The 27,795-nt window shown below is 39.6% G+C and overlaps 1 pseudogene; it reads right to left on the reverse strand.

The window, feature by feature from the left end:
- The window catches only part of LOC106995389 (centriole and centriolar satellite protein OFD1-like), a 60,866-nt pseudogene extending 35,509 nt beyond the window's left edge, over nucleotides 1-25,357 (reverse strand).
- Between the last annotated feature and the right edge of the window lie 2,438 nt (nucleotides 25,358-27,795).

Below are 27,795 nucleotides of genomic sequence, written 5' to 3' on the forward strand. Positions count from 1 at the left end.
ACAGGTTTGTTTCAGAGCTTGCAGCCACTCTGAGTTTAGTCACTGTTTACACAATATTACTTTTATGACGTTATCATTCTACGCATCATATGCCTTTTTTTTTCTTTTCTTTTAGAGACAGTCTTGCTTTGCCACAAAGGCTGAAGTGCAGTGGAGTAATCACGGCTCACTGAAGCCTCAAAATTCTGTCCTCCAGCAATCCTCCCACTTCAGCCTCGCAAGCAGCTGGGAGTAGGGGCATGTACCATGACCCACCACGTGAAGCCAATTTTAGTTTTTGTAGAGATAGGGTCTTGCTATGTTGCCCAGTCTGGTCTAAACTGATGATCTCAAGTGATCCTACTAGCTGGGTCTCACAAAGTGCTGGGATCACAAGCATGAGCCACTGTGCCCAGTCATAGCTTCTAAGAATAAATGTGAGGAAATGCCTTCCCAAGCATGCTACAAAACATGGAGGGAATAAGGATAAATATTTATCAATCTAACTACATGAAAATTGAAAATCTACAAATGGCATAAGGTAAAAAAACAAAAACAAAAACAAAAACAAAACTCTGCAATAATATGGGGGTATAACTGTTACAGGAGTTATTAAGAAATTATTATAAGCAGACAGAGAGACAAAGGGGTCCTTGGAAAATTTTTGTCTCTTTTAAAGCAACTCCAGAAGCAGTTCCTGACCAGAAGAAATGCCCTGGCTTTTAGAGTCGGGTTGGCAAACTTTGATACACAAATGCCTGCCATTAGAAACTGGGTACACCAAAACATTGTAATTCCTGCCCTCTTCTCCTTGACCTTGCCACTCACATGTTCCTGGCCATATGGCTGCTCCCAAATATCCCAATGTGTGCAGAACATCATGGTGCCCTTCATCTACATAGTAAAACCTAGGGTGTAGAGCCAGTTTTTTCAGGGGCTATGTGAGTGACTGCCTAGTCAAACCAATCCCCGGAGCCCAAGAAAATCAGACATCACCTCCTCCAGCCTCTTCACATAACTTTGGTGCAATGGCCGGGAATGCAAGGTACAGTCTTTGTCAAGAGTGACAACTGTGGAAGCAAGCTTAAAACCTGCCTCTCATTGTGACAGCTCTATTTTAAAATAAATCAAACAAATCAATGGGCATCCATCAGCCTAATACAGACAGTTAGTGCTGGCTGCCATACTAAAACATGGATGTGAGGACAAACATGGAGAACCCCCTGTTACACACGGATATTGAATTTCTGGCCAGGGCATACCCTGGCATGATTCAAAGGTCTCTGGCCTGGACACAGCATCCAACAGCCCATTCCAGGAGTTTGCAGAGAATTTTTAACTATCCTCTTGCAAAACTATTTTTCTCTAGCTGCAGCTTCTTACACTTTCTCTGTATGAAACATGTACAGATTTTTATAGTCTAGGAACAGAGTTTTCCTGTTTCCCCTGGGGTGAAGCTACTTGCTAGCACTTCTCTGTTGAGGACATAGCATCTCTAAGCCAACATCGCCACCCAGTGCTAATGGAAATCTTCTTCGAGGCACGCTTTGTTCCTTTTTCACAGCAACACCACAGCTTTCTTTCACAGGGTTAGAAATCAGGCTCCAGGTCTCTAGCAGTTTCTTTTAGAAGTTTCTGGCTTTAGCAATTAGGAGTAGGATATTTTCTGTAGCCAGATTTTAGTCTCGATAGTGTCCCACTGGTAGGGAAATGGCCATTCCATTCCCATATTCCTTTCAGGCACCTATTCTGTCTCCTAGTAAGACAGTATGTAATTAGTAAGGAGACTTAAGTCCAGAAGTTAATGGGAACCATTTGTCTATGGATAAATGCTTTAGCCTGGGCCATAATGGCAGGATATAGAGTTCCATCTAGCACACTTCTCACTTAAGGTAACCTTGACAAATTACGTGCTTTTTTTCCTGAAATCCATTTCTTAAAAAAGGCACACAGGCAACACAGGTCTAGGGGATCAAAGGGAAATAAAAGAAGATTAAGACTGCTTGCAGGAAGCATAAATAAGACCCCAAATTTAGTTTCTCTGGTGCCATGGCTTGGAGTGCATTAACATGTACTCACTATTCATTTTTTTGTTTTGTTTTTTAATAGAATCTTGCTCTGTCACCCATGTTGAAGTGCAGTGGTGTGATCTCAGCTCATTGCACTTCTGCCTCTTGGGTTCAAGTGATTCTTCGGTGTCAGCCTCCCGAGTAGCTGGTATTACAGACGCACACCCCAACGCCCAGCTAATTTTTGTATTTTAGTGAAGATGAGGTTTCACCATATTGGGCATGCTGCTCTTGAACTCCTGACCTTGTTCCCTACCTGCCACGGCCTCCAAAACTGCTGGGATTACAGGTGTGAGCCACCACAACTGGCCAACTGTATTTTAAAGCACTTAGGTTCCATTGACTCTGAAACTGTGAAAAAGTGTCTTGTTTTCTTTTGCTCAGGAGTATGGCCTTCTTACTAGATCTTTGCAAGTGTTGCAAAATAATTCAGCCCATTTAGCAGTCATATTAGGCAGGTCCAAAGAAAAAAATTTCCCAAAATTAGAGAAGCAAGTTTCAGGGAAACTATCTGAGGATTCCCTTATCTGTGGCCCCTTTGATTTTCCTTCTCATCGCAGGGCCTTCCTCAAGTAACAGGAGACTCATTTAAATTTTCTGATGATCCTGATAGATAAATAAAAGCTTTCCAAAATTTAATTCAGGTATTTGATCTCTTATGAAGGACTGTTATGCTGCTCCTAAGCCAAACCCTCACTCCAGCTAAAACAGGCAGCTCTGCAAGCAAAAGAAAATTTTGGAGATGAGCAATCAGTCCCCTGTAGTAGGTTAAAAGGGAAAAGAGAAAATAGGAAAATAAGGAAGGCAAAGAAATAGGGGAAACACCATTCCTAATAGGAAAAGAGGCAATACCTCTTGACAGCCCTAATAGGAACTGCTTCCTTTCGTGTTTTCCTTCTTTTGTGGTTTAATATGTCTTCTATCACTTTGTTAATGTTCATCCAACCTGGGAAAAGTTAATTTTCAAAACCTAAAATACTTGGCTTAGAGTTGATCTAGGGGAAAGGAAACCCAGAAGCCTGATATGCCAACAAAAAGGTAAAACATTTTTTCCAGCTGGGCTTTTGGCTTCTGTCTCCCTGAGCAAACCAGTAAAAGGAAACATAAGGATTATTGTTTATATTATCTGTAAATGTATATATAATAACAAAGGATTTGTGAGGTCAGTGTTAAGTTGTAGACTATTTGTTGGCTTTATATGTGTTTCTGTATGATTCTGTCAACGAAAGGGTACGTGAAGTCAGACTGCAGGCCCAGGACCCCATAAGCCTGTGGTTCAAGCCAGCCCAACTAAATGGCCAGCAACAAACTGGGCTACAGCCCTCCATCTTGTGTCTTGTCCTTGGGACCATAACCTGTAACCATGTGGCAATATTTTGTTTTAGCCTCTGCCATTTTACAAGGGTGGATGTATTCTTCCGCTAAGTCAGTTCCTGGATGAGGGCCACAAAATCGGATAAGCCAGTTTGTCAATCTGGCTGGCGTCAGCTAATCCATCAATACCAGAGTTTACAAAATATCTTAAGCACTGATCTTGAGAGCAGGTTACGTATGGTCAAAATCTTGCAGCCTCCAGCTGCCTGACAGCTAAACCCTGGTATCTAATCTTGTGGCCATCTTCTTGGTCTAAACCCCAGGCAATAACGAAGTATATATTGGGAAGCAGCTGTTACCATCTTTGTTTTAGACTGTAGACTGTGTATCAGGTTCCTTCTAAAATTGGTCGAGCCTAAACCCAGTTATGGGCAAGGACAGCATGGGGGCAGGAAACAAAATTGAGTTGTTTGGGTCAATTCTCTTTCACTGTCTCTGTGACAATTTTGCAATGACAGTTTCAAAACCTGTCTATCATTTTTATAAAAATACCTTGCAAACTCACGGTTAAATAATAACCTAATTAAGGTTTGTTGGTTTCATCTGCGAGATTACTTTTTCTAAAGGTCGAAAGCTGAAAATCTTAAGAGCTTGGCCTGGCTAAGGTCAAGTAACAAGGAATTTTTAAGAAATTTTCTGAATAAGTTTTCAGCTCCAATAAAAGTGGGTATTTAAGTTATAGATACATTAAAACTTTTTCTGGAAAAAAAGGCTCTTCTCTGCTCAGTCAACTGAACTATTTTTGTTTGTTTTTTGTCTAACCACTCTCAATGCAGGCATTAGAGGCCCTAAGGTAACTTACGATAGCATGGGATTCCTGGGGGAAAACAGAGTAGATGCCACAGACCTCATATTGGAAAACACACACACACACACACACACACACACACACACACCCCAAATCACCATTTTCCTGATGAATCCTCCATAATTAAAAGGAGAAGTTTCCTCTCAAAATCAAAGGCTCTGTTCTGTTATGTATGGTGTTACCACTATTTTGGGTCTTAGGGATATCAAATTATTTCACATTATGAGAGAGCTTTGATGTGTAATTACTAAGTAGAAAATACACTGTATGGATTGGTTAATCATAGTTATATATCAGAAAAGCATGCTCTTGGCCACTTAAAATATGTGGAAACATCCTCATCTCCCCGACTAAGAAACAAGGGTCCCATGGGTGATGGGTTAATTGCCTTCAGCTCTGTCTGCTCATTAGGCCCCAAAAAGGTATGCTACTGGCCCTGTTCTTCCAAGGGCTCCAAACTGAAACCAGTAATCCAAATTTAAAACCTGGCAAATGAAAAATCTTGGATAAATCTTCTCTTTGTTTTACTATCTATGTGTTGTGTGTAATGTCTATTTAAAAAAGCTCTAATTAACTGCCTTAAGGAAAAATAAGCACTTAAGTGAAAGGTTTTTTAGTTCATGTGACTTTAAGAAAGAAAGTCCTAAGAATTATTGGCAAAATGCAAGTGTGTTCAAAATGCAAATAGGAGGTCTAAATCATACAACTTAGATATCAGGTTTCAAAATTTTCCAAGGTGATACACTGCCTGTTTGACAGAGAGGTAAGGCCTGGGACACGTGGAGCTAGATGCTGGAAAATCAAACTTTATCTGCACTTCTGTCTGCATCTTCTATCATCCACACCTGGTATACAACTAAAATCACTTACTAGCCAGGGTTTTCACCAAAAATGAAAGTTGCTAAACATCAACAGTGAACGTTACCCAAACTCAAGCGGGTATTGTATGGTCTTTTCATAAACTGAGCATTGAAATAAAAGCCAAGACATCAAGGAAGTCTTAAGAAACTAATCTGCCCTTTAGAAAAATAATTATAAAAAGCTTGTAAATATTTCTCCTCATGGTCAAATTGGTTGAGATTAAATGAAATGATCTCTAAGGTTTTATTTAAACAAATTGGGGTTAACATTAACAAACTAATGCAAGGGTAAAATTTGGCTTTGGAAAGGATTTTCATGTAAAAGCAATGGCTAATGAAAAGTTTTTGCCTTTTGAGCCATCACTTCGGCAAAACAAATAATTTGTGGCAATCTGGAATTCTATTTCATAAATCAAGTGTTCTAAACCTCTAACATTTAAGACATCCCAAAAGGAAGCTTCAAGTTTCAAAGTTGTCCTTCCTAATGCCTAGATTTTTGGATGGTTTAGAGGGCCTCTGAAACACTCAGAAAAAGAGGTATACAGGACGAATTTATTCACATGAGCTTGCCAAAATGATGTCCAATCTTAAGTTATATTTTAGTGAATAATACTAACATATGTTCCAAAATTGTATGGAAATTCTAAAATTCCAATGTCTAAGTATATGCTGTCAATCATAATTAAGGGTACAGTTATTGTAAACCACGCAGATAAACAAACTTCTTTGTCAGTCATGTTTTTAACTGTTAACTATCCTGGAAGCTTTTTCATTCACAGATAATGGTTTTCTTGCTTTGTTCCTTCTAAAAAGATGGTTTATAATTGTGCTATTTTAAGGACTTTAATAGGTATTCTCAAATGCAGGTTTTTAATAGCTTTGAAGATTGTAACATTGGAACAGGGAAAGAATGTACAGACCTCATAAAGAACTGATATATTTACAAATATCAAGCAAAAGAAGAGTTAACTAATTGGGTGGCACTCGGAAAGTTAAAGCCATCTTTTTAACTTTGGTTTGGAATACTGATGGTCCTTGTTTTTGTTTTTTTTGTTTTTTTTGTTTTGTTTTGTTTTGTTTTTTCAGAGTCAAGAAAACTTATTTTAAACTATTTATGGCCTTTAAAAGTTGAGCAATATATTCTCCTGTAATCAAAATTTGGAGCATGTTTGTTGTAAACTGTGACTACTCTTAACTTATGGCAAGATAGTTGTTTGCATCAGTGCAATAAGAATCCATTTACTTTGTCCACTGAACAGAATTGGAAAAACCGGTTATTTTACCGTGAATTGACTAAAATAATGTGTTTCCCTTTGAGGAATCAAGGTTGACATGCAGAACCAATAAAACCTCCTTGGGGAGAACTGGCTTCATACCTTGTCTACACAGTCCCTGCACAGGGGTTCCTAACCTGTGGACAGTAAATAATGTCCCTTTCAAAAAGGTCTGGGAGTTTCAACTTTATTTGGGACCTCAAGAGGAGAGGACCAGCCAGCTCACAGGTATTTGAGGATACAAACCACGGTTGGGCACAGTTTTAAAGGTCTGATCTAACGTTATTTGTGGAACAGAGTTTCATCAAAGTTAACCCAAAAAGGCCTATGTAAAAATAACCATTCTTGCTGCACGTTATGCAAGTAATCAGTCCAAGTATAAGAATAAAGTTCATTCTATGAACAGCACACACAGTCCTGTCACAACTTTTTTTTTTTTTTTTAACCAAAAATGAGGCCTGCAGAGAGAAATTGTGCTCTAAAGCTTATAATACATTTATCATTAACTCCTAGCACTGAGAGGCAAAGCCAGCTGAGCTTCTGGGTTTGGTGGGGACTAGGAGAACTTTTGTGTGTGGCTAAAGAATTGCAAATGAACCAATCAGTGCTCTGTGTCTAGCTAAAGATTGTAAACACACCAACCAGCACTCTGTAAAATGGACCAATCAGTGCTCTCTAAAATGGGCCAATCAGCAGGATGTGGGTGGGGCCAAATAAGGGAATAAAAGCTGGCCACCCAAGTCATCAGTGGTAACCCACTGGGGTCCCTTTCCTAGCTTTGGAAGTTTTGTTCTCTCACCCTTCACAGTAAATCTTGCTGCTGCTCACTGTTTGGGTATGCACTAGCTTCAGGAGTTTTAACACTCAACACAAGGATCTGCAGCTTCATTCCTGAAGTCAGTGAGACCAGGAACTTACCAGGAGGAACACACAACTCTAGATATGCCACCTTTAAGAGCTGTAACACTCATTGCAAAGGTCTGCACTTTCACTCCTGAAGTTAGCAAGACAATGAACCCACCGGAAAGAAAAAACTCTGGACACATCTGAAGGAACAAACTCCAGACACACCATCTTTGAGAACTCTTAACACTCACCGTGAGGGTCTGAGGCTTCATTGCTGAAGTCAGCAAGACCAATAACCCACTGGAAGGAATAAATTCTGAACACAGTACCATTAATTGTCTTTTAAGCTTTTTGTCTACATTTTAGACTAACCATGCTTATTCCTGTGAATCAAGTGGTAATCTCTTGCAGCTTGGTAAAAACAAAAAGGGATGGGTAATTATCTGGATCAATATACTAGTTCTAGGGAGTTATCCTGCAAATTCTTCCAGGTATAAAATTGAATAGGGTGCCCATAACTTTGTAGGGGAAAATCAAATAAAGGAACTTCATAGACTTCCAAAAGGAAATTCGATATCTTGGACTAACACCTCTAGTAAAACACAGGAAAATCTACAGGTACTTAAATATCAAATCAAAATTATTTAGAGGCTCAGGAAAAATGCAGCCTTCAGCCCCGGGTGACTACAATCTCTCTTTAATGAATTGCAGTCTACTTTATAAAATCAGTTAATCCCTGTATTAAACTCTCTCTTGCTTATACGTCTTGCATTAATATTTGAACCCTGAATACTCAACAGTATAACTCAAACTGTTTATCTCTTCCATAGAAGGCATCAAACTCCATATGGTGCTGCAAACTGAACCATGCATGGACACACTGTTCTTCTGAAGACCCTTATATCAACCGCAGGAGGAGCCCTAGCTGCTGTTCCCCATTCGATGCCCCTTTTCAGCAGGAAGTAGCCAGAAAGAGTCATCTCCCCTCTAACAGCAGTTAAGGTGACTTCTTCTGGGAATGGGGGGCGGGACGGGATATGTTATAGATATTATAAAGAAATGATTTTAAGCAGATAGAAGGGACAAGGAGCCCTTGGAAAGTTTCTGTGTCTTTTAAAGCAGCTCCATAAACGTTTCTTGTCTAGCTGGACAGCCAGGGCTCTTAGAGCCCAGCAGACAAACTTTGATATGCAAATGCTGCCCATAAAAAGTTGGGTCCATTCAAATGTGGCAATTCCTGCCCTCTTTTCCTTGACCTTGCCTTCAAATATGCCTAGCAACATGGCTACCCCCACATAGCCCCACGTATGTAGAATATCATGGTGCCCTGCATTTGCATATTAAATGGCTAGGGTGGGAGGGCCAGTTTTTTCAGGGGCTATGTGAGTAACTTGCCTGGTCAAATCAATCCCCTGAGCCCTATGCAAATTAGACATCACCTCTTCCAGCCTCCCCATGTAACTGGCTGGTTTCCCCACTGCTTGGGGTTTCCTTGTTCAGCTTTGGAAACCTCCTCCCTCTGCCTCAGTACAGGGGAGCTTCTTCCTTCTTTCCTCTTCCTTGTCTATTATACTCTTGGTTTCTAAAACCACTCCACGTGTGTCCATGTCATTTTATGCAGTTCACATGAGACAAGAGCCCTGGTACTCACTCATCGGAGCCATATCATAACGAGGACTAAATTGAAGACATTTTCGTAATATGAAAGAGCTCTTAAAAATCAATTAATAAAAGAAAAATGGGGAAACGCATGGACGGTTTGCAGCAAAAAAAACCCAAAACGTTAAACAAAGGTGAACAAAATGTTAAACACAGACAAACAAAATCTTTATATGTTGAATGAACAGAAACAAAATCATAAATGCAAATTAATACAACAGAGAAACCATTATTTTTCCTATAACACTACTAAGATTAAAACTTTGATAATGCTAATATTGGAAAGAGAGTGGATGTATAGCGATGCTAATTCACTTGGAAGAGAAATTTGTCAGTGTTTATATATATTCAAAGTGTAAGTGCCCTTGAATGTAGTCATTCCACTTCTAGGAATTTACACAGCTATACTTTCACAAAGGGCACAAAGAGTGCACACTGCACGATGGTTACTTCTAATGGCCAAAAGCAAACAATAAAACAACTAAATCTCCATCAATATGGGGTTAAATACATTCTTTTAAAAATAATTAGTCTAAATATACTGCTGCAGAAAGATATATTGGTGAATATAAAAGCAAATTGCATACAGAATCTACAATATAATCCCACTTGATTGTGTGTTTTAATTACGAATACAGAGAGTTTTAAACTCAATTCTACAAGGAAGACCGATAAATAAAATTATTCATTCTAATTATCAGTGGAGAGTGAGATTACAGAAAATGGGCAGAATTTGCCACTTTGCTATCATTGTGTATCTTTCTGAATAGTTTAAAACTTTGTTTTAAACCACAAGCCTAAATTATTTAAGAAACTTTTAGTTTCTTGGAACAAAAACCTTAGTCTGCTCAGCACCTTTCCTCTATCCCTACCCCCTTCAATGAGGGAATTACAGTTAGATTGTTTTGTCACAGTCTGCATTTCATCTTGGATCACCTCATCCAAACTTGCTAACATTAAGGTTCACTCTTGCTGATGTTAAAGTTCTATGGGTTTTGACATTCCATATTTGCATTCTCTTAACACTGTCTTCCATAGAGATGTTTTTAATTTCAATGAAGTCTAATTCGCCCACATTTTTCTTTCATTTATCTTGCTTTTGGTGTTATATCTCACATAGAATTTATCCTGTTTTTGTCTGGAAGTTTTACAGTTTTGCATTTTATATTTAGGTCTAGCATTCATTTTTGTGCATGTGAATATCAAATTGTTCCAGCACAACTTGTGGAATTGAATTGTGTTTGCACCATTGTTAAAAAAGATCAACTGACTATATTTGTGTGAATATACTTTTGGAGTTTATAATTCTGTCCCCATTGATGTATGTGTCTATTATTTTACCAATTGAAGATAAGAATCTTAACTTTCACAAAGCAAAGGGCCAATGTCCAGACTTTCTTCCCTCATCCAAATTCTTTCTTCCCTCATCACTTTCTGTGCATCATTATCTCTGACAGGAAATACTAGGAGTAGGAAGAATAGTGAGTAGAATCTTGGGGGAATCTACTGTGGCCATTCAACAGCTTAGCACCACCTGAGCATAGATATATTAGGATACAGTAAGACCACAGGTCTCTGAGTCAGGGAAGAGACAACAGTTAGGTAAAAAATACCTTGTTACAGATTTCTGTTGGTTAATTGCAGTCCATCAATTTTTAAAATAATTGTATTTTACCAGGAGCTATTTTATTGTTAGCTAAAGTTCTACCCAAATTTTGGCCCTAGGATGTTTGAAATGTCTGCTACTTAATGTTTTTCTGACTTCTAGAAATTATACAGGGATGCTAGATAAAGCAGGTAAGCGCTGTCAACCAGATGTCTTCCTGAACCTGATGCATTTAAAGAGGCTGTGTAGAGGTAGAAAAACGAATTTTAAAGATAATGTGCCTATTGCAAGTACACAGACTTTCTCTCTCTCTCTCTGTCTGTCTGTCTCTCTCTCCCTTTCTCTCTCTCTCTCCACATTCCTTCCTTCCTCCCTTTCTTGTTTGTGATGGCATCTAGCTCTGTCAACCAGGCTGTATTGCAGTGGGATGATTTCGGTTCATAACAATGTTCACCTTCCAGGTTCAAGCAGTTCTTCTGACTCAGCCTTCCAAGCAGCTGGGATTACAGGCACTTGTCACCAGGTCTGGCAAGTTTGTGTATTTTTAGTAGAAATAGGGTTTCACCATGTTGGCCAGACTGATATAAAACCCCTGACCTTAAGTTATCCTCCTGCTTTGCCCTTTGAAAGTGCTGGAATTACAGACACAAGGCAATGTGCCTGGCTCATAGATTATTTCTTAATATTTCTGAAGCCATATATTTGCTTTTGAAGTAACAGTTAAGCAATATACGCTAGCTATATACCTTAAAATTATGCTACCCAGTATGGTAGTCACAATGCACATGTAGCTAATTAAACATAAATTTAAAAGTCAGTTATTCACACTAGCCACATTTCAAGTGCTCAACAACCACGAGGCTAGCAGCTACTACATTAAACAGCATAGTTATAGACATTTCCATCTTCACAGAGAGTCACACTGGATGGTGCTTAGAACAGAAAATGTGGGATTATTTACCCTACTGAATTTCAGTAGGGATGGCCTGGTTTGAAGGAAGCCCAAAACGTCTTGTGATTCAATTTATTTATCATGTGCTAACATTACTACCAACAGCCTTGCCAGTTAACTCACAGACTTAACTAATGGCTGGCAGAAAGTAAGTACTCAAATGATTAAGTTCTGAATGGATTGATGAATTAATGCATGGATGGATGAATGATTGTTACTGTGGGGATGATAGCAAAACAGGCAACAGACAAAACCCAAAGATGTACCAACACAATGGGACCAGTACTAACTCACTAACTCACGGATTGTTTAAAGAGACCTAAAGAGTATACATCAAAGGCAAATTACAGGCCTATGTTTATACTACAAAGCCCATCATCAAGTCTAACCAATGGTCTGGAACCCACAGTAGTTATGGACTCTATGAATGTTTATTATCCAGGCCAAAATTAAGCCAATTTATCACGTCTGCATAAACATTTAAAAACAAAAGACACATAACACATTATTGAACCATATCTCATTCTTGAAGGGCATAATACATTTAATACTCTTATCAATTGTACTTGAGAGGGATATCTAGTATACACAGATGGTATAAAAATCAGTTTTTGGTTTTTTCTTTCAGAAATGTTCTCAACAGTGAATATTTTTACAAAGAGTACCTTTTAGCATATCCAGGGCCCTTGATATTGTCTGCTGTTTTCTTATTTGAGTATATAAAGTTACTACAAAAATGGAAATATAGGCCAGAGTCGGTGGCTCACTCTTGTAATCCCAGCATTTTAGGAGGCCAAGGCAGGAGGGTTGCCTGGGATGAAGAGTTTGAGGCCAGCCTGGCCAAGAAAGTGAAACCCCATCTCTATTAAAATACAAAAAATAAAAAATAAAAAATAAATCTGCCTGGTGTGGTGGTGGGTGCCTGCAATCAAGGCTACTAAGGAGACTGTGACAAGAGAACCGCTTGAATCAAGGAAGCAGAGAGTGTGCTGAGCCAAGATCATGCCATTGCACTCCAGTCTGGGCAACAAGAGTGAGACTTCCTCTCAAGAAAGAAAAAAGAAAAGAAAAGAAAAGAAAAGAAAAGAAAAGAAAATTAGGTAAGGTATGGTTAGCAAGGAAAAATCAAGTCATTTAAATCAAATTAAATTTCTTACACTTTTCCCTAAAAATTAGCTTCATTGAATTTTATTTAAAAAGTTACATAGAAAACTCTTGCTATAGTTTACAAAGATGTAGACTCCCACCTGTTTGGTTTACTTTATCAAATCCTGAAACCTGTAAAAAGAAAATATTTTACTTTTATTCAGCTATTTGCTCATACTCATAATTAACAAACCAAAGTACATTATAGAAACTCAGCAATCGTACCAGTGATTTGTAGAGACTGGAAGTAGGGTTAATTTTAATGTTTTGTAATAGATTCTGCATAGTACAATTTGTGTGTGTGTTGTTTTTTGAGATGGCGTCTCTCTCTGTCATCCAGGCTGGAGTGCAGGCAGTGGTTGCAGTGAGCCGAGATGGTGCCATTGCCCTCCAGCCTAAGTGACAGAGCTAGAGCGGGTCTCCAAAAAATACATAAGTATATAAATACATTCCTAATGTCTATAAATAAAACCTGGCTGCTTCTGAAGACATGCAGCATATCTAACACAGGAACAGCAAAACAAATTCATGTTCTCACTCATAAGTGGGAGCTGAACACTAACACATGGACACAGGGAGGGGACCACCACACACCCGGGCCTGTTGGGAGATGGGGGGCTAGAAGATGGATAGCATTAGGAGAAATACCTAATACAGATACAGGTTGATGGGTACAGCAAACCCCCATGGCATGTGTGTACACCTATGTAACAAACCCATATGTTCTGTACATGTATCCCAGAACATAAAGTATATATAAAAATGTTTTCATTTAAATATTTACTGAGGCCAGGTGCAGTGGCTCACATCTGTAATCCCAGCAGTTTGGGAGGCCGAGGCGGGTGGATCACTTCAGGTCAGGAGTTCTAGACTAACCTGGCCAAACGTGATGAAACACTGTCTCCACTAAAAATACAAAAATTACCCAGGTATGGGGGCCGGTGCCTGTAATCCCAGACTACCAATAGGGGAAAGGGGGCAAAAACAGTTGTGGTAGGCAGCACTTTAAAAATGGATATTAAACTACCACAATCTTCAACAAATATGTTTAAGCAATCAAGGCTAATGTGGTAGCTCACACTGTAAACTCGCCAATTTGAGAGTTTGAAGACATGTGGATTACCTGAGGTCAGGAAAATAAGACCAGTCTGACCAACATAGTGAAACCCCATCTCTGCTAAAAACACAAAACTTAGCCAGGAGTGGGGGTGTGAGCTTTGAGTCCAAACTACTTGGAAGTCTGAGACAGGAGAATTGCTTGAACCCAGGAGGCAGAGGTTGAATGAGCCGAGATCACGCCACTGCACTCTAGCTTGGTTGAGAGAGACAGACCCCATCCAAAACGAAAACAAAAACAAAACAAAACAAAACAAAAAATACTGTACTAAGATCCTTGTGTCCTTAAAACTTTGAAACCTGAAACTTTGGGATAATTATAAACAACAAAAAGAAAGTAAAAACCTATGAAGAAAACCAAGAGTGAAATCGAATGTAAACTTTAGACTTTGGGCGATAATGACATGTCACCGTAGATTATGAATTGTAGCCAGTATACAACTTTGACAGTGGAGAGGCTGTGCATGTGTAGGATCAGCAAGTGTATGAGAATTCCCTGTACTTCCCACTCAACTTTGCTGTAAACACAAACTGTTTTGAAAAATAAAGTCTGCTAAACACACATACACACGCTCATATCTACAGGTAGTTTGCTGAATCTGCATTTAAAATAGCAAAGTGGGACTAATGTTCAACAGTAATAGTGAAGAAATCTAGTTACAATAATTAGAAATGTACTAAAAACAAAAGGAAAGTCTTTTTAATATTTGAGACATTTACAGACTTTTTTTAAATTTTGTATTTCTCACATATAATTACAAAGAAGAGAAATACATTAAAAGACTAGGCAAAAAAAAAAAAAAAAAAACCAGCTTATTTTAGAGCTGTAGGTTTACTGCCTTGCATTGTCACTTAAAAGTTACTTGACTGACCGCTCCAGAGTCTGGTTCCTCATCTGTAACACCCAAAACATCTGCAGAGTGCCTAACACAGTGCCAAGCTCACAGTGGACATTCAGTAGATTTCTCGGTCTTACTAGACAACATGGAGGATAGATGGATCAATTTTAGCTCTGAAACATTTAGAGATTCTATAGCATAATTTTACAAAAGACTAAATGAGATGCCGAGAAATTAATTCGAAATTTAGTGACCCCTTGTTACATAACAAACATATTATGTGCAGGTACGACGTGAATGCAAAGAGGAATGACAAATGGACCTAGTTAAAAAGCACTTAAGTTACAATGTCGATGCAAAGAGGAATGAGAAATGGACCTAGTCAAAGAGCACTTAGCTCTAATGCAGCATTTAACAGTCATCAGAGGAAGAAACTGTTAATAAAAAAGGTAAAAACACAGACAATGAAAGACTTCACCTTTTCTTTTGCTAAGTCACTTTCTGTAAAGAAAACAGCAAATGAATAATCATAGCCACATCTTGGTAAGTGCTCGGCCAATGAAGAGTTAGAGGTGCCTAGTAAGAGGAAGCTCCCTTCCAGTGAAATAGACTGAGGCTGCAGTTCTCCATTCTATAGAGGGTGCATCAATACATGAATCTGCAGGTTGTGAAGTTGTGTCTAGCTCAAAAAAAAAAAAAAAAAAAAAAAAAAAAAAAAAAAAAAGGAAAGACAGACAAGGGAAAGAAATGACAGCAGAACTGTCTCAGTAGAAATATAGAGAGATTAGAATACATTATATTCATTGGAAATCTTCCTTTATTTTCATAATGGTTCTAGATCCATGGCCAGAAGTTAGGAAGCTTCCCCTGCACACATCTCACCCAGTGAGAGAGCAGCCCAGTGGGTTGTAGAAAAACCTTTCTTTCCCCATCTTCCAAGTGAAACTGGTGATTAGCCAGACCTGCTTCACTTCTTTAGAAGCCCATTTTCGCCAGCTTACGATTGGGATATGAAGTATAGGAAAAAATTCTGCCAGTTTATCGCACCTCTGTGGATTGTTGGAGAATACAACCAAAACATTCAACAACAGGGGACTGCTACATACATTACAGAAATATCCAAAGATAAGCCTGTTGCCACAGAAAATAAAGATTTCAAGAGACTTTTAAGAAAACAGGGTAATGTTCACTCCATAGAACCTAAATTAAAATACGATATATACCGAGGAAATAGCCACATATTTTACACGTAAAATATGCTTTTGAAATGCACATTGCAATGAAAACAGGTTGAGCTAATTTTACTCCTGGCAGTTAATCCACATACAAGGTATACTAATAGATACTTGCTGCCCAAATTATATATTCAGACATTTCAATATAGTTTAAAGATAAATTTTTTCATTCCCCAAACTATTATTAAACACTACACCAGTATTTTCTATATGGTGTCAATGTCCCTCATCCAAATGTATTACAAACCCACTTTTTAATTTAGGAACCTGTAAGCCAGATTTATAAAACAAGTCTATCTTACTAAAATGTGTTCATTATATAAACGCTTCCTGCTCCTGTTTTATTGTCAGTTCAATTAACTATTTGAACATGCACCTTTAAGTCGACTCAAACTCAACATTTTCTCAAGTGTTTTCAAGAGACTGTAATATTTCAGGACAGAGTTATTTGGGAATATACTAATGTAATTCAAAAACACAATCTATGTATTATAGAATTATAAAAACCCAAACTTCAGATAAATTTAAATGTGAACTACCTGCTACAGTTTACACGTATAAAACTTATGACACATATATGCTTAAATCCGATACCTTGAGTGTGTCCAGTACACCCCAATCCTTCAATGTCTGGTACAGCTTTTTGTGCATCTCATCTTGATTCAACAAGTCAGACACAGGGAGCCTGTTGGACTAGAAGGCAATATGATTACAGGTTACTTGCGGGGCAGAGGGAATGTGAATGACTGTCTTCCTCTGTCGCCCAAGCTGGAACACAGTGGCACAATCTTGGCTCACTGCAGCCTCTGCCTCACAGGTTCAAGCGATTCTACCACTCCCAGCTAACTTTTGTATATTTAGTAGAGACGGGGTTCTGTCATGTTGGCCAGGGTGGTCTCCAACTCCTGACCTCAAGTGATCTGCCTGCCTTGGCCTCCCAAAATGTTGGGATTACAGGGGTGAGCCACCATGCCTGACTGGAAACCTAGTTCTAACAGTTACTTTCTAGAGTAGCAGAGCTAAATATGTTACTTAGGATTTTTTTTTTTTCTAATCTGTTTGAACTCCTTATCTGTCAACATGATTATGCATTTGGATACTCTACATCTGACATTTCTTAGTGAGACCTTTGTCCCAGTTGACACGTGGCCATTCCTAAATGAGGTGCTGATTCTGGGTCATCACCCTCCATTCATGCATGGCAGGAGAAGAGTTAGCAACTCAGTGAGTGTGATATCTCTCACACTACTTAGTACATTCTGTTTAAGTAGCATTTTGTGCAATTGTTTAAGTCACGTGAGTCACATGCGTTAACAGAGGAAACTGTAAATAATGGTTAGATCAGATCATAAGCAACTTCTTAATTATCCACAGTGAGCCTGCCACAAATCCTTGTGAAAGACAGGACTAGCTGGATTTCCTAGGCGGACTAAGAATCCCTAAGCCTAGCTGGGAATGTGACTGCATCCACCTTTTAACAAGGGGCTTGGAACTTAGCTCACACCAGACCAATCAGGGAACTCATTAAAATGCTAATAAGGCAAAAACAAGAGGTAAAGAAATAGCCAATGATCTGTCACCTGAGAGCACAGTGGGAGGGACAATGATCCAGATATAAACCCAGGTATTCAGGGGGCCAATGGCTACTCTCTTTGGGTCTCCTCCCTTTGTAGGGGAGCTCTGTTTTCACTCTATTAAATCTTTCAACTGCGACTCTTCTGGTCTGTGTTTGTTACAGCTCAAGCTAAGCTTTCATACCCCGTCCACCACTGCTGTTTGTTGCCATCGCAGACCTGCCACTGACTTCCATTCCTCTGGATATGGCAGGGTGTCCACTGTGTTCCTGATCCAGTGAGGTGCTCATCGCCACTCCTGATTGGGCTAAAGGCTTGCCATTGTCCAGGTTCATCCTAATTGAGCTCAACACTAGTCACTGAGTTCCACGGTTCTCTTCCATGACCCATGACTTCTAATAGAGCTATAACATTCACTGCATGGCCCAAGATTCAATTTTTGGAATCCGTGAAGCCAAGAACCCCAGGTCAGAGAACACGAGACTTGCCACCATCTTGGAAGCAGCCCACCATCATCATCTTGGAAGCTCTGGGAGCAAGGACCACTCCCTGGTAACATTAGGACCCTCTACAGGATTAGTAGAGATTTGTTTTCAGTTCTGCCTTGTAAAACTTTTTTTTTTTTCTTTTTGAGACGGAGTCTCGCTCTGTCTCCCATGCTGGAGTGCAGTAGCCTGATCTCAGCTCACTGCAAGCTCCACCTCCCAGGTTCATGCCATTCTCCTGCCACAGCCTCCTGAGTAGCTGGCACTACAGGCACCTGCAACCATGCCCTGCTTTTTTTTTTTTTTTTTGTACTTTTTTAGCAGAGACAGCTCTTCACCAGGTTAGCCAGGATGGTCTCGATCTCCTGATCTCGTGATCCACCTGCCTCGGCCTCCCAAAGTGCTGGGATTACAGGCATGAGCCACTGCACCTGGCCATAAAACTTGATTTTTATGAGATGAAATTGAAGTCAATTATAGGGAAAAAGCCCTATACTTAAAAACTAAAACTAATGAAATACTTAAAGCCCACTCATTAAGTATGAGGACCAAAGGTTCCACAATAAAGATGCTATCTCAGTATGTTCCTGCTGCTATAACAAAATATCTTAGACTGGGTAACCTATAAAAACCAGAAATGTATTTCCTAGAGTTTTAGAGGCTGGGAAGTCCAAGATCACTCATTCAATGTCTGGTGAAAGCCCGGTCTCTGTTTCCAAGATGGCACATTTTTGCTGTGTTCTCCAGTGAGGACCAATACAGTATCCTCAAATGGTGTAAGGGAAAAAGGACCTAGTTAGTTCTGTTGACCCCTTTTATAAGGCCATTTAATCACCTGCAAAAGTCCCCACCTTTTAATTCTGTCTCACTGGGGGCTTTAAATTCCAAAGTATGAATTCTGGAGGGACACATACATTCAAGCTCTGTTACCCAGGCTGGACTGCAGTGGGATGATGTCGGTTCAATACAAACTTCACCTTCCAGGTTGAAGTGATTCGCCTGCCTCAGCCTTCCAAGTAGCTTGGATTAAAGGCACTCACCACCAGGTCTGGAAAATTTTTGTACTTTTAGAAGAGATGGGGTTTCAGCATGTTGGCCAGGCTGATTTCGAACTCCTGTTCTTAAGTGATTCACCTGCTTCAGCCTTCCAAAATGCTGGGATTAAAGGCATGAGTCACCACACCTGGCCCATAAATTATTTCTTAACATCCTTTAAAGCCATAAATTTCCTTTTGAAGTAACACTTAAGCAACAGATACTAGCTGTATACCTTAGAATTATCCTACCCAGTATGGTAGTCACAATGCACATGTAGCTAATTAAACATAAATAAAAGTCAGTCATTCAGTCACACTAGCCACATTTCAAGTGCTCAAAAGCCACATGAGGCTAGCAGCTACCACATTAAACACCATAGATACAGACATTTCAATCTTCACAGAGAGTTACTCTGGATGGTGCTTAGAGCACAGAATGTACAATTATTAATCATACTGAATTTCCATAGGTATAGTCTGGTTTTCAGGCAGCCCAAAAGGTCTTGTGATCTGATTTCTTTATTACATGCTAAGACTTCTACCAAGAGCCTTGGCAATTAACTCACAGACTTACTTAATGGGTGGCAGAATGTGAGCGCTCAAATGATTAAGTTCTGAATGAACTGATGAATTACTGAATGTCCCTGTGGGGGTGACAGCAACGCAGGCAACAGGTTTACCCTTTGGTTAAAGGGTATACCAACAGAAAAGAACAATTACTAATTCACAAATTATTTTGAAAGACCTAAAGAGTAACTATATATGAAAGGCAAGTTGCCAGCTTATGTTTATGCTATAAAGCCCATCATCAAGTCTAACCAATGGTCTGCAACCCACAGTAGTTACTTACTCTATGAAAGTTTATTATCTAGGCCATAATTAAGGCAATTTACCAGGTCCGTATAAACACAGACAAACAAAAGATACATAACTCATTACTGAACCACATCTTATTCTTTTAGGACATGTTAATACATTTCATACTCTATAAATTGTACTTGAGAGAGATACCTAGTACACAAAGGCACTTGGCCTAAAAGTTACTTTTTGTTTTGTTTTGCTTTGTTTTTCAGAAATATTCCCAGCAGTGGAAATTTTTTCAAAAAGCATCTTTTAGAGTGTCTGTCTGTAGGGTCCTTGATACTGTCTGCAGTTTTCCTATTTGAGTATCTAAAGTTTATTGCAAAAATGAAAATATAAGGGAAATGACCTGCAGAATAGGTGAACTGTTGTTTATAAGGTATGATCAGCAAGAAAAATCAACTAATTTAAATCAAATTAAATGTCTTATTCTTCTCCCTAAAAATTAGTTTCATTCTTTTATAAGAAAAAGTACATAGAAAAATCTTGCTATAGTTTACTTTATAGTTTATCCTAAGATGTAGGCGCCTACCTTTTGGTTTTCTTTATCAAATCCTGAAATCTGTTATAAGGTTTATTCAGCTACTCAGTTTAATTAACAAACCAAAATAGATTATATTAATTAAGCAATCTTACCAATAATTTGTAGAGAGTGGACGTAGGATTGATTTTAATGAGTTGTAATAGATCCTGCATGGTAAATACCTTAAGGAAAACAAAAATACCAGTTGCACATAGTTTTATAGCAATGTTTAAATTACAAACTAGGATATGTTTCTGAATATGCAATTTAGAAATATTGTACAGAATAAATTAATAAATTATGACTATGTGAACAAAGCAAAATTAAAGCTCTTTCTTACACTGTTAGTTGAATTACAATAAACACACGGAGGTCAAAAAGCTAAAATATCTTTCTTGATCATGTAATTAACCTCTAAGTACTTCACATTAAAGATGTTATGTCTAACCGGAATGACAGAAATGTGTAATACCTTAGAGATGTCACTGAAACATCTAATAAACCAATGAATGCATGAATGAGTTCTTGGGTCATTCAATTTCAATTTTTTTAAGTATTCCTCGTTTAAAAATGTTAATAAACTAAATTTTTACTGTCATTACAACCATGACTAAAGTGTACCTAAAATATTGTTAAACAGACATTTTAGGTAGCTATTTATACATATTTCTCTACAGTATATATCATTTATTATGTCTACTCTGAGAACACCAGTATTTGTCTTCAACTGGATTTCCTTTAAGAAAATACTCTACATGGGCACTTGATATTAGTAGAAACTGTTAAGTTATATGAGTGGGATTAATTCCTGCTATAATAATTATACAAATAATTATTACACAATAGGCAAAAGTATAAAGTGATTAAAATTTTAGAGAAATAGGTATCAAAAATGAATTCCAGGCCAAGCACAATGACTCACAGCTATATTCCCGGCACTTTGGGAGGCTGAGGAGGGAAGATATCCTGGCATCAGGATTGAAGACAAGCCTGGCCAACATGATGAATCCCCAACCCTACTAAAAATACAAAAATTAGCTGGGTGTGGTGGTGTGCACCTGTAATCACAGCTACTTAGGAGGCTGAGGCAAGACAGGCTTGAACCTGGAAGACAGAGGTGGCAGTGAGACAAGATCGTACTATTGTACTCCAGTCTGAGTGAGAGAGAGAGAACCTTTCTCAAAAAAAAAAAAAAAATTGAGTAAATACATCCCTAATGTTGATAAATAAAATTTGGTTGCTTACAAAGAAATTCAGCATATCTAACACGGGAACAGAAAACCAAACACTATATGTTGTCACTCATAAGTGGGAACTGAACCATAACACATGAACAAAGGGAAGGCAACATCACACACCAGGGCCTATCAGGGGGTGGGGAGCTGGGGGAGGGATAGCAATAAGAGAAATTCCCAATGCGGATGATGGGTTGATGGGTGCAGCACACCACCATGGCACTTGTATAACTATGTAACAAACCCATAGGTTCTGCACATGTAAACCAGAACTTTAATAAATAAAAATAAAAAAAGTTTTCATTCAAATACTGTACTAAGGCCAGGTGCAATGGGTCACACCTGTAATCCTGGTGCTTTGGAAGGGTGAGGTGGGTGGATCACTAGGAGCCCGAGACTAACCTGGCCAACACTGTGGGACACGGAGCACCATCTCCACTAAAAAATACAAAAATTAGCCAGGCATGGGGGCATGTGCCTGTAGTACCAGCTACTCTGGAGGGTGACACAGGAGAAATGCTTGAATCCTGGAGGCAGAGGCTGCAGTAAGCCCAGATCACATGACTGCACTCCAGCTTGGGTGACAGAGCAAGACTCCGTCTCAAAACAAAAACAAAACAAAATATTGCACTAAGCTTCTTGTGTCCTTAAAACTTTGAAACATGAAACTTTGGATAATTATAGACAATGTAAAGAAAGTAAAAACATTTGAACAGTACCAAGAGTGAAATCTAACATAAACTATGGACTTTGGGTGACCATGACATGTCAGGGTGGGAGAGTTATCAATTGTAGCATATGTACCAGTTTGATGCAAGACGTTGATAGATTTTTTAAAATTACATATTCTTCACTTATATAATTGCAAAGAAGAGAAACATCTGCAGATTCTAGTGCAGAAAAAAAGGGCTCATTTTAGAGATCTAGGTTTACTGCCTCGCATTATCACTTACAGTTTACTTAATTCATCTTTCTAGAGTCTGGTTCCTCACCTGTAACACACAAAATATCTGCAGTGTTCATATTAAAAATGCCAAGCCCACAGCACATATTCACCAGATTGGTAGAGTCTTATTAGACAACATGGAGAATAGATAGATCAATTTTAGCTCTGAAACATTTAGAGATTCTGTATCACGACTTTACAAAAGACTAAATGAGGTGCCAATAAATTAATTTCAAACCATTTGTTGCATTTCAAATATACTATGTGCAGGTACAATGTGAATTCAAATAGGATAAAGAAATAGGGGTCACGCCTGTAATCCCAGCAGTTTGGGAGGCTGAGGCGGGCAGATCCCAAGATCAGGAGATCAAGACCATCCTGGCTAACACGGTGAAACCCCATGTGTACTAAAAATTAAAAAAAAGAAAAAAAATAGCCGAGCAAGGTAACGGGCACCTGTAGTCCCAGCTACTCAGGATGCTGAGACAGGAGAAAGGTGTGAACCTGGGAAGCAGAACTTGCAGAGAGCCCAGATCATGCCACTGCACTCCAGCCTAGGCAAGAGAGTGAGACTCCATCTCAAAAAAAAAAAAAAAAAAAAAAAAAAAAAGAAAAGAAAAGAAAAGAAAAATAGACCTAGTCAAGGATCTCTTGGATATAACGCAGCATTTCACAGTCAGCAGTGGCAGAAATTGTTAATAAAAAAATTCAAAAGATAATGAAACACTTTACCTTTCATTTTGCTAAACCACTTTCTGGAAAGAAAACAGAAAATGAATAGTCATAGCCACTTCTTTGTAAGTAATTAGCCACTAAAGAGTTAGTGGCCCCTAGTAAGAAGAAGCTCCCTTCCACTGCAATGGACTGAGGATGCAGTTTTCCTTTCAATACACGGTGCATTCACACACCAAATAGCTGGTTTTGAAGTTGTGTCTAGCAAAGAAAGGAAAAAAAAAAAAGAAAGAAAATGAAAGAGAATAGAAAGGAAGAGAAGAGAAAAGAGGGAGGGAAGGAGGGAGGGAGGGAGGAAGAGAGGAAGGGAAGGGAGGGAAGGGAAGGAAAGTAGGTTGGTAGGAAGGAAGAAACAAGATAAAGAAATTTCAGCAAGATTGTCTCAATAGAGATATACACAGATATGTTACATTCATTGGAAACCTTCTTTTTATTTCCATAATGGTTCTTGATCCATGGCCAGAAGTTAGAAACCTCCCCCTGCACATGTCTTACCCTGTGAGACAAGCAGGTCAGTGCATTCAAGAAAAAGCTTGCTTTCCCCAGCTTCCAAGGGAAACTGGTGGTTAGCCAGGCTCACTTGCAGACTCTTCATTTCACTTCCCTAGAAGCCCATTTCAGCAGCTTACGATTGGGATATGAAGTATAGGAAAAAATTCTGCTAGTTTATCACACCTCTGTGGGCTGTTGGGGAATATAACCAAAATATTCAACAACAGGGGATAGCTACCTATATTGCAAAAGTATCCAAAGATAAGCCTGTTGCCACTGAAAATGAGGATTTCAAAAAAGAAATTTAAAAAAAAAACAGGGTAATGCTCACCTTATATAACTTAAATTTAAAAATGATATATACACAGGATATATGTACATATTTTAAATGTAAAACATATGCTTTTGAAATGGATATTGCAACAAAAACACATTGAGCTAATCCTACTCCTAGATCTTGATCCACATATAAAGTATACTAATAGATATATGCTGCTTGAATTAAATATTCAGACATTTCAACATAGTTGAAATACGAAATTGTTCAGTCCGCAATTTTTTTTTTTTTTTTTTTTTTTTTTTTTTTTTTTTTGAGACGAAGTCTAGCTCTGTCGCTCGGGCTGGAGTGCAGTGGCCAGATCTCAGCTCACTGCAAGCTCCGCCTCCCGAGTTCACGTCATTCTCCTGCCTCAGCCTCGCCTGGCTAGGTATTTTTTTTTTTTTTTTTTTTTTTTTTTTTTGTATTTTTTAAGTAGAGACGGGGTTTCACCGTGTTAGCCAGGATGGTCTCGATCTCCTGACCTCGTGATCCGCCCGTCTCGGCCTCCCAAAGTGCTGGGATTACAGGCTTGATCCACCGCGCCCAGCCCCCAAATTATTATTAAACGGTACACTAGTATTTTCTATACTGTGTCAATATTCCTCATATAAATGTTATTTACAAACCCATTTATTAGTTGAGGAACCTGTAAGCCAGATATGTAAAACAAGCCTAACCTTACTAAAATGTGTTCAGTCTTCCTGCTCCTATTTTATTGACAGTTCAATTAATTATTTGAGCATGCCTCTTTAAGTCGACCCAAACACAACATTTTCTCAATGACTTCAGGAGACTGTACTATTTCAGGATAGAATTATTCAGGAATATAAAAATGTAATTCGCCAATACAATCTATGTATCATACGATTATTAAAACCCAAACTTTAAATGAATGTAAATGTGAACTACCTGTTACAGGTTCCACTTGTAAAAGTTATGACATAAATATGCCTAAATCCGATACCTTGAGTATGCCCAGTACACCCCGATCCTTCAACGTCTGATGCAACTTTTTGCGCAGCTCATCTTGAATAAACACGTCAGACAAGGGGAGCATGTTGCACTAGAAGACATAATGGTTACAGGTTACCTGGGGGGCAGAAGGAGGGAACGTGAATGACTGAAAACAGACCAGTGGCCTCCAGGGAAGCCCTAAGTGGCCAGGCGGGAAAAGGGTTTTAAGGGACACCAAGAAAACTTTATTTCTGCCTGTCCCCAAGGAGGGGCAGGTATGTCTTCCTGAGCCATTATCAGAGGTCAGCTTGCTCCCTAGCCGCCTTGCTCGCCCCGCCGTGGCCCAAGTGGCCTGCCCAACCCGGGCTGCACGATCAACACGACGGGAATCGCTGCCCTCAGGGCACTGCCTCTGTCCCGGGGGAGGAACAAGCATGCTGAACGCTCTCTGCCTTGCACTCTCAACTAGGTTTTCTTTTTTTCTTTTTTTTTTTGAGACGGAGTCTCGCTCTGCCGCCCAGGCTGGAGTGCAGTGGCCGGATCTCAGCTCAGTTCAACTAGGTTTTCTATCAAACACGAGAGCTTCCTTTCTTCATGTTTCTGAGGCATGGGCGAGGAGCGTGACCGAGGCACAACTCAGAGGCGGCTGGAGGGCAGGGACCCAGACACCAAAGGCAGAAGTCGGGGAGACAGGACTGCGAGTTTACAACCCTCACATCCCACCCTGCCGCTCCCGGAAACCTACTAAGCACAGCCCTCCTGGTTAGAAGAGACAGAGCAGATGCGCTTGGTTGCCTAGCACCGGCCGGAAGCTCCACCCAGACCTCACGAGAACACATGCCCAAGGGGTCCTGGGAACTTGTCCGGTGGAAATACCGGCTGAGGCTGCAGAGGGCGGGTTTCTAGGGTGGGACTGACATTGCGTTTAGGTTGTGGGCCTCTTGCTGCAGGTGGGGAATGGAGCTAGTGGGGAATGGGCGTTTTGAGACCGTGGGGTACTTAACAGGCCCTGCATGACTGCGGAGGTTGGTGCTGTTTCTCCACTCCTCCCTGGGGTAGCCGCGCCGGACCTGCCAGGCCTTGACCGGGTCCTCCATGGAGCCAGAACTGCCACCTGCAAGTGTCCGCCCTCTCCGGGGCTTGGCTTTGGCGGTTTACTGAGTCATTCAACTGACCCGGTGCTTCCTAATGGCGCCACTGTTGCCTTTTGGAGCTGGAAGATTCTTCGTTTTGGCAGGCTGTCCTGTGCATTGTAGATTCAGTTGAATCCTGTTTCATCAGTACCACCTTCTCCACTAAACGTGACAACTAAAAATGTCTCCAAATATTGCCGTATGTCCTCTCAGAAGCAAGATGGCTCGGGGTTCACATCCACAGAGCTAAACATTTTTGAGTACCCACCTGTGTGTGTTGTGAAGAAAGGTGAGCCCTTTCTCACAATGCTTAAATGTAATTCGAATGAAAAGGCACCAAACGTCTCAGTATCAGTAATGAAAATATTACAGCCAGAGAATTGAGCAAGAACTAAGATAACATTATACGCTGAGTAAGTCGTTTAAAGAGGAGGTGGTTAAAGATCGAAGTGATCCAGATCATCTCTTGAAAAAAGTGTGACTTTGTCAGGGCTTTCATGGGTATGATTTGGGTAGTGGGCAAAAAGGGGAGCATTGCAGGAAGGGGAAAATTGAGGACAGGAATTAAAAACAGACAAACGGCCGGGCGCGGTGGCTCACACCTGTAATCCCAGCACTTTGGGAGGCCGAGGCTGGCAGATTAGGAGGTCAGGAGAGCGAGACCATCCTGACTAACACAGTGAAACTCTGTATCTACTAAACATGCAAAATAAATAAATGAGTAGATAAATAGATAAATAAATAGGCCGGGCATGGTGGCTGGCGCACGTCGTCCCAGCTCCTCGGGAGGCTGAGGCAGGAGGATGGCATGAACTTGCAGTGAGGGGGAGCTTGCAGTGAGCCAAGAAATCGCCAGGGAACTCCAGCCCAGGCAACAGAGCAAGACTCCATCTCAAAAAAAAAAAAAAAAAAAAAAAAAAAAAAAAAAAAAAACTCCAGGACCTTCTTGGGGGCAGTGAGGGATCTACCCTGAGTTCAGAGTGGCTGGGAATATAAGCCTGATAAATTATCTAAGTCCTGTGAGGACAAATTTGGATCAGTGTCAAGAGTGACAGGACTTCTTAGGAGACAGAAAACGTATAGGACTTTGTTGGAAATAATCGAGGAGGAGAAGAGACTTACTTAGTTGGATTTTAAAGAACTGGGAAGTTTTGCAGGCAGAATCAGGGAAAACATTCCAGGCATGATGAGAGAAATAATAGTAGCTCTGAAGTGGATACAGTAGATGTAAACTTAGGTGAAAAATAAGTAAACAACTCAGCTCTAGCAGAGGTGAAACAGTAGGGCTGGGAAAAGACATGCGGATCAATGTGGGAGTCCGTTTTGAATACCAGTACATGATTCTGTATCTGAGACGCATCAAGACTTTTGAGTGGAATAATGAAATGATGAAAACAGTGTTCTAAAAATAGGTTGATAGGCTGTAAATGTTATTAGGTAGAATCACCAGTTCACTGTTTAAAAAACTAAAACAATCTGTGTCTGAAGACTCCCTCACTCCCACTCCCACCCCAACCTTCGGTCACAGTTGAATATATGAGTATAATTAGATAAAGTGTTCTCCAAAAACTAGCGTAACTTCTAGTGGTGGGAGAATTGCTTATAATGTTAATACGAAAATGTCACATTAGAGACCTACCATTAGTATTCATACTGTCCCTCTTCATTGTAATAGACATGTCCCATCACACACCAGTTTAGTCTCATGACCCCAGGTCTATGGAACGACTTGAAACCAGAC

The sequence above is a fragment of the Macaca mulatta genome, chromosome Y (assembly GCF_049350105.2).
Source record: "Macaca mulatta isolate MMU2019108-1 chromosome Y, T2T-MMU8v2.0, whole genome shotgun sequence".
Taxonomy (NCBI): domain Eukaryota; kingdom Metazoa; phylum Chordata; class Mammalia; order Primates; family Cercopithecidae; genus Macaca; species Macaca mulatta.